The following is a 5,716-nucleotide window of genomic DNA, read 5'->3' on the forward strand; positions in this document are numbered from 1 at the left end:
GAAAGAATAAAGCAATCAGTTCATCCCATTGGAATAATGACACTTTGCAAGTCTTAGGATTAATTCTTTTCAAATCAAATTTCGGTTATCTTCAGTATTCATGAGATCGTCCACTATCCTTAACATTACGGAGAATTTAACAGTTAAAGAGGATGATTATCATACCCATAGATGTTTTTAAAGTTAATAACCTAATGTAATTCAGTTTCCTAAGTTTTAACTTTGACTTTAATCTTATGATGGATTCCTGACAAACTCAAATGCAAAATATATTTATTTCACAAAATACATTTTAAGGTACCAATTTTCCAAATTATTAAAAAAAAAATTGATTATTAAGATCATAAATGCAAAGTTGTTGATGCCAAAGATATTCCGTTAAAGGTTAACACTTAAAAGTATTCATATATGAGAGAAGGATTCCGAATAATTCAAAATCTTAAGCTTGTTGATAGTTTATTATTTAATAAGAGAGGTTCAGGAGCAGGTATAACAATAGAATTTATTTATTTCTGGGCAACGGGTGGTGGTGGTGGTGGTGGTGGTGTGTGTGTGTGTTTTTTTTTTATAATATACACTAATTTTCATCAAGTAGGCTTACTGTTCGATTATTAGGTGTGCCTGTATGATAGGAATAAGTACTAGGCAGTGTGGCACTTTGGTAAAATCTCAGTTTGGTCATCAGCAACAGCTTTGTAGGTAGGCCCACTGATAGTTTAAGGGTTTTCAGCATGGTAGGTAGCCTTACTGTTAGTTTAAGAGTTGTTAGACTTTGTAGGTAGACCTACTGTTAGTTTAAGGGTTGTTAGGCTTTTTAGGTAGCCTTACTGTTAGTTTAAGGGTGGTTAAGCTTTGTAGGAAAACCTACTGTTAGTTTAAGGGTTGTCCAGCGTTGTAGGTAGGCTTACTGTGAGTTTAAGGGTTGTTGTGAGTTTAAGGGGTTGTTGTGAGTTTAAGAAAACCTTAAGGTTAAGTTCTCTATACGTAGCTTCTAAAATGGTTCATATTTGAGAATGTATTACGCATGGAACTGAATGGACTTTTGTGGTCCACGTGCAAGGTTAATGTGTACTTCGGTCCGATCTGCCTATCTGTTGGGAGGAGTAGCAAGGATAGTCAGGGCAGTGGTTTGCACGTGTCTTCTCTTTTACCCGACTCAATCATGCACATGGAATGGGACGGATGAGAGATGCATTTGGGCAGTTGTGGTTCTTGTCTGCTTTTGAGAGAGCAAAAGGTTTCTGGAGTAATCGATCGTGATGGAATTGCACTATGAGACTGATGAGGTCTCCACTCCCACCCCCATGTTTTCATTTGATAATTGTTTCTAAACGAAAATTTAGATTTGAAAAGAAATCCTCCCGCTCTGTTTGTAATTTAGAATGTAAACATTTGAAATTTCTTAAGTTTTCATTTATGACTTGCCATTTTCATGACTTGCCATTTTCATTAAAATGTAATGAAGTAGGCTATTAACTAACTAGAATACTATAACATTATCTTGAAAAAAACCCATACAATTCTTGGCGTATTTAACTCACAGTAATTGCATTAATGTTTGTAACATTTTCAATAAAATATTTCAAAAGAGAAGGAAATGGAAAGCATTCAAGGGCCTGGTAACTTTGTTCATTTAAAAACAAAATACCTAGTAATTAGTCTTTTCTTACCAGGTGGGAAGGGGTGGGCCTTGGTGGGCTTTCCATTTCCTTCTCTTTTTTTTTTTTATTGAAAACGTTACTAATTTACACAATCATGACACTTGTAACTTCGAAAGTTGAACTTCAGACTCATTCCAATGTTCAGAAAAAAAAAATCAAAGAAAACTAATTAACTCAGTGTCCCATATTATGAGATCTGAAATGTCCGTTTTCTATGACTCGACAGAGTTCATTGTTAGAAAACGAGGTTAAAGAATTTGATATAGTTTGTCATTGGCTTTGTAGTGTATTCATATTTATACTTAATAACAATATTGAGCGTATTGAAACCTGTCTCAGCGTATTGAAACCTGTCTCATGTATGGCAGCCAATCTTCTACAATAAAAGACGTGATCGGAATGTATTTGTTTTTCTTAAGTCACAATCCGTAAATTTTTTTTGATTAACAAAACTAATAGCCGACTATGCTTAAACCCAGATTGAGTTAAAGTAACAGAGATATAATTTACAGATAACTGAATTTGAGGCTATGAATTATCACAAGACTAGAGTTGTCCGGAATGTATTTACTTTGATAATTGGACTAAATATTAATTACCATAGTCCGTCTTTTGACAATACATATACAATCCAAGAGATAGTATATTTCTCTCTTACCACCAATGAAAGAGCGCACGAGCTCTGTATATGGGAAGGGAAGTAAACCAGTCTTATAATGAACACTTGTGGTTTGATGATGTTAAAAGCAAGGAGTATTTCATGAGCTCTATGGTCTTTCAGAGGAGAGAGAATGCAGGCATTTTACTGGTACCAGAGGGGGGAGGGGGTAACTGGGGAGAATACTCGGACATATGAACGTTACAATAGGGAGAATACTCCATGTAACTGATTTTTTTCTATTAAATAAAAAGGTTCTCTAAGGAACACTGGATGTAATGCAATGAATAAATTTTAAATGTTATTTTATTTCTTTTATTCCATATTAGTTACATAAATCGTACATTGGTTACAATTTTACAAAATTATTCGAAGTTTTACTACTCTCCTTATATTTGCTGCACATTCTATTCATACATTATCATCTTCTATACTCACATATCAACAATCTTCTATTCATATATTATTACTGTCTTCTATTTGTACATTTACTGTATGTTCTGTTGATAAATTGCCTTTGTATTTTGTCATTTTTATCTGAAAATAGTTTACAGTTTTAATGAAAAACGCAGAGGAGACATTAGCCATATAATAAAATGCAAGAGACTTCTAATCTTAAAGTAAATTAAGTTACTAAAAAAAGAAATCCATGGCTTAGCCTTGAAGGCCTTGAGATGTCTTCTTTAATATGTTTTACTTTACTTTTGCTACAAGTCTCTTGCACTTCACATGGCTAATGTCTTTTCCACGTTTTCCCATTGTTAAAACCTTCCCTCTAAGATATATTTTTAGTTATTTCCTATACATTTCTTAAATTCAAATCTAAACTAATCGATCACCTAAGTAATCTAAAACTTTCTCAGACTACCAAGAGGTACTATAGACTGCCTTTCTATAATGAATCCTGAACTATCCCCTGTAAGCCATGCTCATACTATCGGGCATACCCGATGGGCAGACAGTGATACCAGATCCGGCAATGCAAACACGCACACTAAGAAGGCAAGTGGAAGAGGTGGTCATGGTGGCAGGCACGAAAGTGACGTCAGAAGTTAGAAAACGACAGGCATACCTGAACAGGCAGAAACTGTCTGCTAATAAACTAAAGCAAGTCAGGGGCTGGGACAAATATATTAATATAGCACATGTGGTGATAGTTCAAGGAAAAATTCACAATTTTGCATAAACTATTCGGCGTGATTACCACTCATAGAAAATTTAATGATTGTGCTCAATTTTCTTACCAAAAATATATGTGCGCGCGCGCGCGTGGGGGTGTGTAAACATGCTTTGGACTGGATTCTTCAGCAATATTTCCTGTTGCCAACTATAGTAGTTTGAAGAGAAGTTCAGTTTTCACCATTATTAGTAGATATTTCGTTTGTCCTCACTCCAATTGGTTTATTTGATTTGTTCATCATATTGCCTGAATTCGATGTATGTAAATTCCTATTGAAATTAATATGCAGGTGCCCTTTTGTTAGGATAAGAGTTAAAAAAATTAAATACAATGGGCTCTTAGAAAATTTTTTATTTTAAAGTGGTTGGCCGAAATTAGGCTACAAAATAGCTAAAATAGCCTAATGTCTAAGGTGGCACGTCGCCAGAATGCGCACAGCTTTGAGTACTTAGGTGATAATTGTCCTTTAGAGATTTGTGTTATTGGTGGCTGGTATGTTATCCTTGACCACCAGTCTTTGCCATCTAAAACCAGTCTAGATCGTTGGCTACACTGGCTGGTATCGGTTTGTTGCCAGATCCCTGTCTGAAGTTTTCCCGCTTCTGACGTAATCAGCCGTCATTCTTGCTACCCATTAGGATCTGGTATCACTAATTGCCTGTCGGGCATGTCCGATGCTGTGGACAGACCTGGAAGTCTCAAAGCTATACCTAGTTTACATCACGCACTATCCTTCATTATGCAAGAAAGTCCTTAGTCATTTATAAATACATTAGCAACTTGCCCCCGAACTTAAAATCCTGATCCGATAACCATCTGCATATGGCTTCTGATAATTCATAATGTCCCATTCAAATAAACTTAAGCAAATGTTTCACCTACATCCTTTACAGTCTTAACTATTCTAAACAAATTTCTGTAATTGGCCTTCTTTCAAACTATGTTAACGCCATGATTTCATTTATGTACTTCAACGCCCATTAACTCTTTAGACTTTTAGTTTTAGCGACTTTAATTCTTTTAATACTGATTTTAGAACTTTTTCTGTAATGCAACAAATTCCCTAAGAGATCTAGCCAATCTGATAATTTAACGTTTTCATTTACCCATCCTTTCCTCTCTACTCCGTTAATTTATAAATCAGTCCTTACTTGAAACCTTTTAGAAGCAAGTCTTATCCAATGCATTCCCAGATACCCAAACTTAATCTTAAATCTTCCTTATGCCTTTCCATTAAGTCACTATCTACATAACGTAACTTTGTGGTGAAGCAGATACCATGACATTACACGTAAATTATAGAGCGAAAGCAAAAGTTACTTAAAATCACTTATTTTGCGGCAAACAGTTTAGTCATTTTATGTCTTATCCAAAATCTACAACTCCACACAATGTTTAGGACAATCTCAGCTACTTTGAACAAGGATCATACGTGTGACTGCAGTAATGGTAAATATTTTATACTTTAAATTTAATTAAATTTGTATAAAAGATAACCAAGAAAACAAGCGGGAAATTATTAGAAAACATGCAGTCTTTAGTTTTATTGAAATAAAAATACATTACAAATATTTTTCTTCAACAGAACAGGAACTTTGTGTTAAACAATTATATATTAACTAAAAGAGAGAGAGAGAGAGAGAGAGAGAGAGAGAGAGAGAGAGAGAGAGAGAGAGAGAGAGAGAGAGAATTTCTAACTGGTAAATTGTAACAACGGTAATTCAACAGTTCTCCATTAGAATTATGTATACAGGATTTTAAATAGCTTATGGCAATTCATATCAAAACTTGTGAATATAACCAACACATTACGGACTGAGGTTTTAAACTGAAATTATAAATTAAAAACACTAAGGAAATATTCGCTCAGAAACTTAGTTTCTTAATGAATCAAATACGTAAATTAATCAGACAAGATTCCCTTTAGCAATAGTTTAAAGGTAGCTTTGGGATCAATGTTTGTACTACAGAACTGGGATATATTTAAATTAAAAGTTAGATTCTAGCCTATTATTAAAGTACTTTTAGATGGAAACAAACTGACATTAACAACAGATTATTTAGGCCAACTAAAAGTAATGGAATATAAGTGATAAAAGTAAAAACAAATAAGCTCAAGATGAAAGATCCATTTAAACTTTGAAATCAAATATAAACCAAGTAAATAGAATGCAAAAGCATAAAAATAATTAAGGAATGGTTTGAAGTTACAGTTCC

This window comes from Palaemon carinicauda, chromosome 27, assembly GCF_036898095.1.
Source record: "Palaemon carinicauda isolate YSFRI2023 chromosome 27, ASM3689809v2, whole genome shotgun sequence".
Lineage (NCBI taxonomy): Eukaryota > Metazoa > Arthropoda > Malacostraca > Decapoda > Palaemonidae > Palaemon > Palaemon carinicauda.